The sequence below is a fragment of the Eubalaena glacialis genome, chromosome 4 (assembly GCF_028564815.1).
Source record: "Eubalaena glacialis isolate mEubGla1 chromosome 4, mEubGla1.1.hap2.+ XY, whole genome shotgun sequence".
Lineage (NCBI taxonomy): Eukaryota > Metazoa > Chordata > Mammalia > Artiodactyla > Balaenidae > Eubalaena > Eubalaena glacialis.
Genome location: NC_083719.1, coordinates 36,662,201 through 36,675,393, shown reverse-complemented (window position 1 = coordinate 36,675,393; position 13,193 = coordinate 36,662,201).

The window sequence follows — 13,193 nt, the reverse complement described above, 5'->3', positions numbered from 1 at the left end:
ATAATAGAACAATTATAACAAATCACTGTAAGAAAAGTTGTGTGAATGTAATCTGCCTCTCTCTCAGAATATATTGTGTTAGCCAAGACACGGAAGCAACCTAAGTGTCCATCAACAGATGAAAGGATAAATATGTGGTATATATATACCATGGAATATTACTCAGCCATAAAAAGAATGAAATATTTGCCATTTGCAGCAACATGGATGAACCTAGAAATTATCATATTAAGTGAAGTAAGTCCACCAGAAAGACAAATATAATATGATATCAGTTATATGTGGAATCTAGAAAATACAAATGAACTTATTTACAAAACAGAAACAGACTCACAGACATAGAAAACAAACTTATGGTTACCAAAGTGGAAACTGGGGGAGGAATGAATTAGGAGTATGGGATTAACAGATACACACCACTATATATAAAATAAACAACAAAGATTTACTCTATAGCACAGGGAACTATATTCAATATCTTATAATAACCTATAACAAAGAAGAATCAGGAAAAAATATTTATATGTGTATAACTGAATCACTTTGCTAATACAGCTGATACCTGAAACTAATACAATATTGTAGATCAACTATACTTCAACACAAAATAAAAATAAAATATCTTATTTTAAAGATGTAATGCCTTTTGCGTCTGAACAAAAGCACTTATCACCCACTGTAGCCATAACTTTTGCAGTTTGAGGTGAGACAGCAGAACTAGCATGAATTTCTTTTTTCCTTTTACACACTTTCAGGGATTGAAGATTCATTCTTACCATAGATCTTAGCAACATCAGCATACAATTTTTCTTCTTATGAAGTAGAGAACTTTCACCTTTTCACTTAAATGAAGCACTCTGGCTTCTCTTTGGTGTATCTGAATTGCTAGCATCACTACTCTTGTGCTTTGGGGCCATTATTATATAAATTAAGGGTTCCTTGAACCCAAGCACTGCGTGAGACACTGTGACAGAGGCCATCTCAGTTAATCAAAGAGACGATGCCTGTCCCAAGCAGGATGGAGGCAGGAAGGTGCAAGATTTCATCATGCTACTAACAATGGCTCACAATGTAAAACTTCTGAATTATTTCTGAAGTTTTCAATTCAATAGTTTTACAGACTGTGGTTGACCACAGGTAACTGAAACCAAAGCAAGCAAAACCACGGATAAGGAGGAACTACTATCTAAGAATTAATTTAATTACTTGTAAGACAGTTGGCTTAAACACGGCACATGGTAAGCATTCAATTGATAGTAGTTACATTATTTTTCCTGGAGGAGATTCCAGAAAACTTTTTGGGTGCAGACAGATTCTATATATAAAATTACTTTGATTTTAATGTTGGAATTAATGTTATAGTGTTAAAAGTCAAAAGGATCTAGTATATTGATCTGATGGAAACTCAGTCATTTTAAATAAAGGGCATGGATAAACAAGTAATTCCTTAATGTTTCACCTGGTAATAATTCCTCACTAACTATTCCAAGAACAGGAATAAAGTAGTCCAAGATGAGGTTCTACATATAACCAAGAACATGTTTTTTGATTTCATCACTGACCCCATTGGAAAAATTATTTTTCTCTCAAATGGGATTAGGCAGATTGTGGAGAAAGAGATACTTATTGGCTGATAGAGACTATCAGTACATGTAAGGATTTTAAAATGAATAACAGAGTCATAAAAATACATGGAAAATATTTTTTAAATTCCAAGAAACAGATCATTTTAACCCTACTACCATGCTTACAGTAATAACACTGAAATTAAAGAATTTCCTTTCCCACATTCTCCAGACTATTTTGTAACTTTGATCCAGAAGCAAAGTACAATATTGGGGAAATATTTTTATAACAAACAAATTGAGTAAATTTTTTGGAACAGATGAAATGGACTTTAAAAGAAATTTTAAATAGAAAATCTGGAAAAAATAGAGAAAAGACCCCTTTGTATCTAAAATCATGGCTTGACCTTTCTAAAGAACAGAAAATTTTACATGTATATAATACTTAAACTATGAAAATCAAAAATATCTAAATGCAAAGGATTTGATTTGAAAAATTTCTTCCTTAAAAGAACACCCATATTCACTTATGTTCAAGCCACCTTCTACTAAGGAAATTAGACAGCGATGAAAACAAGGAAATACTGGGTTAAAGAATCTACTTTGTCTTCAGGTTGGTAAGAAAAATCATAGGACATAAATCTAAAATGAAAAGTCGTTAATCATTTTTATTCATTGATACAACCAATACGTATTGATTATCTTTTGTGACATGTGGAGAAAAATAATTCCTGTCCTTAAGGAATTAGCAATTCAAAAGGATACATGGACATTTACATGATGAACTATAATACATGGTGAAATGAAATAAATGCCATGCTAGTAATACAAAGCCCTGCAGATGTTCAGAAAAGAGCAAATTAGGAGAACTGGGAAGGAAGCATCCATAGTGCACCAGGGACTGCGGGGACACTTACTGACTTTATTGATGTTACACATAGAGGATAGTGTTGGGACTGGAGCTTGAAGTATAGATGGGATACTGGTCAGTATAGATGACTGCAAAGGCATCCTAAGGAAAGGAAAAAGTTTATACAAATGTAGGGCAGTGTGGGGTTGTTCAGGATTCATTAAAGGAAACAATAGTTCAAGTTGCATGGGGATATAGAATCAATGAGGAGAAATCCTTTGGAAATAAAGCTGCAAAATTCAGGTCAAATGAGCAATTGTCCTGAAATGAGGCTGCAGAGTTCACATTTCATTACATACAGGGAGGTAGTAAAGGTTTTTAAAGTAAGAATTGCATTTTTTTTAATGGGGTACGAAGGTATGATTGTGGGAATGACTGAAGGCTGGAGCATGGAGCTCTGAAGAGTCCAAATGAAATGTAATAAGTACTCAACCTCAGGTGGTACCCACAGGATAAGAAAGGAGTTGACACAAGTAGTCATAACTTGGGAGCATTCCTGACCTAAGTTTAAGGGGATAATAAAGAATGAAAAGTCTGAGTTTATTTCAACAAATTTTATTAAGAACTTTCTAAAAGTTAGGTGTAAAAAGTTACACCTAACATGAATCTAGCCTCTGAAGAGCCTCTGGTGACAAAATAATTATTATCATGCAAGGTGGTAAGTCCATTGATAGCAAGTAATGCTTGAGTATTAGAGAAATAAAGAAAAGCAGCAAGAGCAGGTATGGGTGATAGTCAGATATTTCCCTGAAGGGAATAACAATTAAGCCAAGTTGTAAAGATTTAATAGGAGTCAGTCAGGCAAAAATCAATCAATCAATCAATCAATCAATAGAGAAAGGGCACATAATATTAGGTAGAAGGTAGGAATAGAGGATTGGGAGAATCAAGAAACAGTTCAAAATTGAATGGAGTTCCAATTCCTCCATATCCTCTCCAACACTCTTATTTTCTGTTTTAGACTAGTCATCCTAATGGGTGTGAAGAGATATGTCCTTGTGGTTGTAAATATATTTTTAAGCCTGCATGAAATGGATGATTTTCTGGAAAAAAAAAAATTATACCATTTATAATAATTGACACCAGAAAACACAGTAAATCTAAATAGACAAATTACCAATGGAAAAATACAGAAAACTTCAATGAACTAATTTCCACATGGTTTCATTGGGGTAGTCCATGAAGCCTTTAAAAAGCCAGTAATTCCAAAGCCATTTAAACTTAGAGCACAAGAAAATAAGAAAAACGTATTAGATTGTGAATAATAACTCTGTCAAGGCTCAAAAGATGCACACACACACACACACACACACACAAAGCTACAGACTAATCTCATATAAATATTGATGAAAAGTCAATTAAAAATAGGAAACAAAAACCTGCATCACATTAAATAAAACACAGCCAAGGAGAACGTAAGGATGTTTCAATATTAGATATCAGGGGAAATTACATACTTATCATTATAGATTCTGGGAAAGTATTTGATATATTCAACATCATTAAATTTTTTAAATATCAATAAAATAGGAATGGAAAGGTTTTATACCTCAACCTCAAAACCAGCACCATATCTAATAGAGAAATAGTATGTGTTTTCCCACTAAAGGCAGAAATAAGAATGCTATCCACTCTCATCATTGTTTGACTGAATTAAAGGAAAAACATCAAGTTTAAAAAAAAAAAGTCAGAAACAACTAAAAAGATTGCCATTGTGGATGACATTGGATAACTTGAAAACCTGAGAGATTCAGGCTTGAAAAACTGAAACTACTGTAGCTGAAAAACTACCACAGGTGATATGGGCAATTAGTAAGGTTGTATGGTACAAAACAAGTATATACACATAGTGTTTATATGAGAAAAGAAAAATGCAAGTTAAGGCATATTTATAATAGCAACAGAAAATAGCTTTAAAAAATTTAAGGAACATACAGATATCCGTGAGGATACATTAAATTTCCTTGAAAACACAGGAGACCTGAACAAGCATATAAAATGTCACATTCTGCTAATTGATAAATCTAATGCAATTCAAATAAAAGCATCAACATTTTGTGGGGGGGAATAGACAAGCTGATTTTAAAGTTAATTTAAATTTTAAAAAAACACAGTATCTGGAAAAATCAGAAAAAGGAGAGTTAGGAGAGGGTAGTAGCTCTATCAGATTTAAGACATAAAATAATGTAAATAATTAAAATTGCATGATCATAGACCCATGAATAGCAAATACATAAATGACATACAATTCAAAGTCCAGATCTACATCCAATTTTTTTCATAAGCTTCCCAGTTTTCTCAACATTATTTATTAATACGTCATTTCCTCACTGAGTTCAGACACTATCACAAATAGTTACTCTCAAAAATTGCGGATAGGAGTGTAAATTTGTACATCTACAAGCAATATGTGTTATATTATAATGTACATATCTTTTAAACCAGAAATTTTTCTTGTAAGAACATCTCACAGGTATACACAGAAAGAAAAAAATGATATGCAGATTATTTGCTGCTATATGTTTTGTGACAGCAAAAGTTTAGAAATAATCTAAATGTACAAAAATAAGGAACTGGTCAAGTAAATTATATATTTATACAATGGAATAATATGCATCCATAAGAATTAATAAGGGTGCTCTTACATGGAAAAATCTCCAAGATTTTTTTAAGCTTAATAAGAGTATAGAATCCTACCAATTTCACCTAAAAATGAGGGGGGGGAAAAGTGTGTGTATATGGTATATAACATACACAAAATATATCAAAGGAAACACAGTGGTTGCCTGTGGGAAGAGGAGAAATGGTTGAGGTTCAGGAGGAAGAGGTAAATGTTTTCTGAACTTTATAGTCTGAATTTTGAATCCTATAAATATATATTACATAATTGGAAAAATTAAATAATTTTGTTATAGAGAAAAAAAAGCAAGCAAACAAAAAACAACAACAAAACCGGTAAGAGGCCACTTGAAATTCTAACCTCTAGTCAATATAATCTAAAGGTATTTGGCAGAGGACTTTAAAGAACAACCACAATTTGAACACTTTATTATTTAATATTTCTCTATTTCCAATTATTACCCGACAACATGTACTGAGCACTTGAGTTAATAATAAAAGCATCACAGACAAAAGCTTTCTAGTGAATTAAGTTGAATCTTAAAACTCTATTGTGGTTCTGTCTGATGACAGTTTTTGTTTTTGTTTTTTTTTAATCAAAGAGAGATGCTGATTTTTCTAGCTACCCAAAAGCTTACTTTGAAGTTTACTTGTACCTAGTACTGAATTAAGTTAGCAAAAATCAGCAAATACAGATTTTAACTCTTTTTCTACCCAGTAAGACTTATCTCCTATAACTCCAAACATTATTCAGCATAACTCTCTCACACCATCTCTGAAGCCTTGTTCTTTCTCTTCCCTGAGAGCTTCCAGAAGTCAGATCAAGGAGCAATTAGGCATTGTGAGCTAACAGGAACTGAGCAAAGTCTTTTTTGTTTGTTTTTAATTCAAGAATTCTGCTTCCCAACTTAATGTATTGGAACTTTTTCCTAACCCTTGGTGTTCACCATTTCATATTTCATCATGATCTCATGAATTTTGTTGGTATAAAATTAATTCTTTAAATTTAGAAAACAACAATTATTGGTTAAGAAAACTATGAATTTCTTAATTCTAGTTTGTCCTTCTTAATTAACATGATGGCAAATACATATACATCTGCCTTCCATTTATCTTACAAAATTTAACGTAATGTTCTAAAACTTGAAAGACTCCATCATCACAAGGAACTAGGGATTAGCTAACAAATCTTTTGGTTTGAGGGTTTTCCAAATGATAATTTAGGTGGACAAAAACAATCAAGTGAACCTGTTGGTTTTAAGCAGTTTTCACAGCCCACTGCTGTGAAGTAAAGTAGGATCTAGGGGGAAGAAAAGACTTCAAATAATGGCGTGAAATTGGAGATGTTGCAAACCTCCTAAAATAGTTAATATCTGGTAGTTTACAAGGTTTTGTTTTGTTTTTTTACAGTGGGGAAGTTCAAACATACTTTTTTCAAAAAGGCAGAAATAATATTTTGATGACTGTACCTGTTTTTTCTTTAAAACCAAACACACTTATTAGTAAAACAATTTGTCACTTATAAATCTAAAAGCCATTTCTTCAGACAGGACACACTAAAAACTATTCTTATTACCATCCTCAAATTAATCATCCTATTTTTCTTAAAAAATTGCTCATGTTGAAACTAAGTTTTAACTTAGTTTCCTCATCATTTTCTTTGAATGATAACACTAATACTGGATTAACACTCTAAATGCATGTTATCTAAATATTTTTTCTTCCAGTTTTACTGAGATATAACTGACAAACAGCACTGTATACTGTGTACAGCATGATTTGCTTTACATACATCATAGTGATTATCATAGTAAGTTTAGTGCACATCCACGATCTCAGATACAAAATTAAAGGAAATAGAAAAAATTGTTGAATAGTTATTTAATGAAACAGACAAGGAGAGAGTAAGTCTAAATGTGCCTGTGATTCTCATAACACAGATGAACATTGATACTACTGAATTGTAGGGAAATTTTTCTAACAAATCTATAGCCAAGAACTGACCAACTAAAGATGAAAACAAATGAAAGTCAGCTAAAATGGTTACTAAGAAAATCCTACTTATGTATGCTCACTCTTGCATAGCCCATGCATCTCAGACCTCGCCCACCAATAACTGGATAACAATGTATTATGTCATTTTTCTAACTTTATGGTTATGACAGGAACTCCTACCAGAGTAATTGCTTTAAGTTATTGCTTTCCACTGTCTTCCAGTTACCCAGGAGTATTCATCTGAAGTTGTTTTCCCCTGAGGAAATAATATTTAAGCTTACATCCTAAGGCCAAATAAAGTTTTACCTCCTTGGTCAACTTCAGACATTTGTGAACGTTTTTATCCCAAAATTATATTCCCTGAAACCAAAATCTAAGGAGAGAATTTCATCTTTTAACTCAGGTTGTTTTCCTCCCTCTGCCTTTCCTCCTACCTCTCATCTAGATTTCCCCATGAGCCCATCTGTAGGCTTAGGTCTAACCTTGTCCCAGGGCCATAATGAAAAGGACAGGGATAATATTACCACCTGGAGTCCAACATACCAGTCAGGCTAGGAATGAGGTCACATTTCACAGACTTGAACCGCTGGGGTCTCTTTATACCCGTCCACCAGACCCAGAGGAAATGTCATGGCCAAGGCTTACCTGGGCATATGTATGGGCCCAGAACAAGTGCTCTTCACTCACTCATTGTCCATTGGACTTTGGCTTTCATTTCCCTTCCACGGTGACCTCAGTTAGCATGCCTGTTACCCAGGTCCCCCTGTAAAACTGAACCCTTCACACTCTGTTTAAATCTTCTCTAGGGCTAGACCACCCTGGCAGACTTCCTACCATATAATGACTTCTGCCCATGGCCACCTTCCCATCCTATTTCTGGACGAAGACCACACCTTTAATTCTTTCTGCTCAGCCTCCTAGTCCTGGACTTCCGTGAACTTGCTAAGTGAGCCCCAAGGATATGCCTTGGGCTACGTGATCCCTCTGGATAGAACGTTTCTCTATAGCTGGGTTTGGTGAATTCTAGCGTTGAGTCATCCAGCTTTTATTTTTTTGCCCTCCTGCCACAAAACTCAATAAGAAAGGGGAAAAAATGCATCCTCCATACAGAAAACCCCATGTATTTTGAGTTGTTAATACAAGTTGTCTCTAGTAAGATAGGATTTATGTGGACTTGAATACTCCTCTGTTCAATCATCTCTCAAGTTTTTACTCAGGGGGGAAAAAAGGCATTAAAATAAAGACACCTGAATCCTTCATGAGTCCTACATCATCTATAATACCTACTGACACACATATTTAGTAATATTTTCCAAATCTTAATAAGTCTTTGCAAACCTAAGTTTGGATAGCTATATAAAGATGAATTTGGCTTAGAAGAGCTAATAAAAAAATCTGCGGCCATTTTTATAGACCCTACTTTCTTAGAACTGATCTTGTCTACCTTTTAGAGATCTGGCAAAAGCCAAATTCAACAGGGTGGAGAACAAAAACTGGGAAAGTTCTGGGAAGCAGTGCTCAAATAGAACTTTTTTTTAAAAAAATCACTTCAGGAAAAAACAAAAGGGAGTAAAGGAATATGTTAGAATGAATACTTAACTGCCTTTCCTGTACTTTTCTCGAAAGTGATTACTTTCTAATGTAGCCATTCTCTCTTCTCTAGTGCCTACCTTATCTTAGAGTATTAAAGGGGTGAAGTGCTGATTGATAACTTTTCCTAGTCAAATAATGCAGGCATTACAGCACACTATTAGGAAAATGTTACTAGTAATTCCTTCAGCGCTGATAGAGGACAGATGGCCAGCATACATCCACACCCCAGCCTTGGAGCCCAGTGGGTAAATCAGATTTTGTAGTCTTGAAGCCTGACAGGATACTTTGAAGGTGGGGAAAGCAGTGCCTGAATCAGAAACACTAGCTGGGGGCTAGTAGGAAGATGTAACTGAAGACCATGAAATCTACAAAGATGCTCAAGATTGAGTGCCTTATTAGCAGAGCTGGAGGTACTGCCATCTAGTCACATCAAGCCACAAGCAGCCTGATAGAAATGCCAAAGAGCAGCCACAACCCACTAAAGAAAAAAAATGGTATTACCAAGAAAAAGCCCATAAGGAGAAAACTGTCCCTCTCCTCCCATTCCACAAACACAAGAGGGATAAGCCAGGAAAGACGTAGGGCAGGTTACGGGGGCAAGGTTACACACTGTGAAAAAGCACATGCACCCCAAGCCACTAGTGTAGCTTGCACTGAGCATGACTGTGGGACACAGTGGAAGAGGAAGGAAGCTCTGAATCAAGAGACAGTTCTCAATTCTTCAGGCCCTGAAATTAAGTCAAACTTTGTGGAATCAAAATGGGACATCATTAAAGGGGCCAACACATAACAGAAAATGCAGAGGGAGTTAAGAGACTACAGTAGGAGTTGAAAAAAAAGTCCATGTTTATATCCCAGTGAGTTGAGACTGCTCAAAATGGACATAATGATGTATGAAAAATAAATGTTACTATCAATCAGTTAAAATACGGTAAACCTCTAAAATCTTTCTATCGTCTACATTTTTACATTCTCGAAGAGTTTCAGAAAGGAGAAAAGCCCATCTATTCTAAAATACCGCTTACAGGAGTCTTCTTAATGCTTAATAACTATTGGCAGAGCACTTCATGAAGTTGAAAATCTTTTATAAATGGCAAATGCCTATATACTACTCCTAAGTCACCATAACAATTTTAGGTTCCCCACTCTAAAAGAGCAGGTCTTAGTCAACAACATGACTGCAGTTTCTGGTCTTTCATGCTAACCTACATAAGCACAATGTAAAAGTCAAAATGTGTATGTGCTCTTTCCTTTTAGCAAATCTCTTTACCGCTGAGCATGCACTTTGTACGTACACCTTCAAAAGGCCAACATGACTAAACATGTCAATAAACCTCCAGATAATTTCTAAACTTGATGCAACATAAATCTAACACATCAGCAGAGATATTGATTAAATTGATTTTTCCCAAAAGGGACAGTATGTTGCAATGCCATGTATAAAAAGACATTGGTAATATCAAGTTAGGTGAGAATTGGGAGCTTGGAGGATAGGATAAGTGGCAGTAGCTAAGAATTCCTGTCTCCTAGCATTTGATGGAATAAACACATCTCAAGAGGGTTACAGTCATTTCAGGAACTAAAGTAATTTACACTTTGGGAGCGGGACAAAGTAAAAAGCACATGGGATATTTGGAAGATAGTAACAAAGAAAAACTGCCATTGTAGATTAAATTTACAGAAACAGATTTGCTAGCACAACTGTCACTGTTTACCTAAAAATGGTTTTTGTCAATGACTGGTCAACATAAAGATGTGCTGTCATCACTGCATAAAAATAAACAGACAGCAGAACCAGTACCCAGAATTACTCTGGAGGAAGGAAGAGGGAAGCCCTTGCCCCAGAATAAAATGTTGCAACTTTCAACAGCATCCTAAGCTAAATATTCACAAAAAGATCTCTTGCCAAGAAAAAAATACTTTCCTAATTTGTTTCTTTTGTTGTGTTTTGCTTTGAATTTTAAAATTTTTTTGTTTTGTTTTAAAGGGCAAACTCATAAATATTTACAGAGATCTTACTAAGCAGAAAAAGAGATTAGAGAACATTTTTGAATGAATGCAACATATTTCATGTAAATTGAATTATACAATTAATGTTATACTGAGGAGAAAGAAATTATAAATCACAATATAATCTGCTTTATAAGACAACATTTTAAATGATGGGAAAAGTTAAGATAAATCCAAAGTGTTTTATATTTGTTGTGGTTCAAGTTAAATTTAATAAACACATTGGCACCTAAGACAGTAAGCGAAATTATGTAGTAATAGTAAATGTCACCAAGTAAAAATATTAATAGTTAAGTCTTTATTTTAAAATTTTTAACATACATCACACATACTACTAACCATGTAAAATTCTGTTTATTACAGGGTCTGATAACCTTTGATTTTCTATTTTTTGTATGTCTGAGATAGTAAAAGTTTATCAATTACCACATAAATTAAAAGTTGAATCATATTTGTGTTTTATTAGACAGTGATAATTTGTACAAAACTACATTTGTGTTTTATTGAAAAACAAAATGGTTTCAAAAAACTACTTTCACTGTAGTCATTAAAAACCTTCTTGGCAGCAACATCATCACAAATAAATTTGTTTGTGATAGTCTTATTCACTATTAAGTACTAAATAGGGAAAACAGCCTTAGCCCTTAGCCACCAATGGTGAAAAGCTATGGATTGTGTGATTCATCAAAGTCCAGCTATAAATTAGGCATCAGAAATACTCATACCACCCACATAAATTTTAGACATAACATCTTCAAATATGTACCTCCTTGGTCTCTGGTTTAATGGTAAAATGACAACTCATGAAGTGCCTCACAGACCCTGGCAAGAAAAGCAAAATAGAAAAAGTATGAACAAAAAGAAGCCTCCACTGTCTTCCCAAAATCCTGCATTTCCTCTTAATAAAAATGATAAGGAAATTATCCTATACCTATAAAAAACAAACATCTATAGACCAGAGGTGTTTGAGTTATCTATGTTTAGTCCTTAAATTCCAGAAAAATGTGGAAAGAGAAATTGATAGTTAATAATCCATTTATTCAAATATTAATTGAGGGATCTCTAGAAAATAAGTTACCATGGCATTCATTATCTCTGAAAAGGGGGATGCAATGATAAAAAACACTTACATTTCTTCATATCCTAGAAGATTATGTGTTCCCACAAAAACGTCAGAAAAGAGCAATCTCCACAGTTGCTTTAAGAAATCCAGCATTAAGGTAATTGTTAGGATACTAAGAAGAGCGTGATAGTTTTCCTTGATAAATAGAACACTCCCATAACAATGAAAGCTATGAATTCCCCAAAATCTCTCATAGTTTTTCCCCTTTCTCTAATGTCTAGTAGATAGAATTCCATAATTTAGATCACTCGCTTTAAGCATAGGAGGTAAATTATGTTTTATACACCTAAAGGTCAATACTATGGGATAGAATAACCAATTAAGGTACATTTTCAATAACATCATATTAAGGGTTATGTTAAGGTTAGGGTTAAAATTTAAATACCCTTATTTGTGATTTTTACACAAAGTCTAAACAGGTCAAAAAAGGTGTTTTTAAAAACAGAAGTTAAATATGTATTTCTCTAGCAAGCTATCACTAGTTAATAACTTCCATCTTATCCTTTAAATTATGTTGAGTACTTAAATACATCTGCAACAGCAGAAGTTATTTAACAAGAATTAGAAAAAATTAATGAACATATAATGAGAAATCTAAAAGGCAGCATGATTATTTGGAAAAATAGAAACTAGGAAATTATTATTAATCCTAATTCTCCTATAATTATTTGGTACAGTACTTAATCTTTTATTTTTCTTAACTGTGAGACAAAAATATACATACCAGCTTTTTTACTAGGGTTTCATGAAAAATAATTTTGTTCCCAATCATTTTAAAAGCAATTTAAAAGTGGGACAATAATTGTTTTGACATGGATGACGTTTATTGAAAACAAAAGGATACAGTAGTTGCAATGACCTAATCCAATGCTGTAATAAATGCCCTTTGATAAGAAGTTCTAAAAATGCAGGTTCAAAGGTAGAAGTTATCACATACATGCACACACTATCGAGTTCCTTTAATATTCTCAATTCCCATTTCAAAATTCCCATCTGTATTTATGATTCTCAACTTGGTATCAAACTCTGCCCTTGGCTATGAAGTCATAATTTTTTATTGTCTTAGAAAACATCCATGTACAAAGAGAAAAACAAAATGTTATAATTCGTATTTATTTTCATTCTTCTTTCTAATCACCGCCCAAATCCAGAATTGCTCCCTATTTCCTTGTACAGCCCTTTTCTGGTCACAAAGATGTCATTAAGTCAAAGGTTCAAAAATCATCAGTTTTAATAAAAGAAACCCAAAAATCTAAATGCTAATTAGATTTCTTTTAGATGCTTTTATTTCTGTAAAGAGGTCATAATTGCTTTAAAAGTAACTATGTCAGAAAATGAAAGTTGCAAAATTTAACATTCTATTAAAGAAATTGTATAT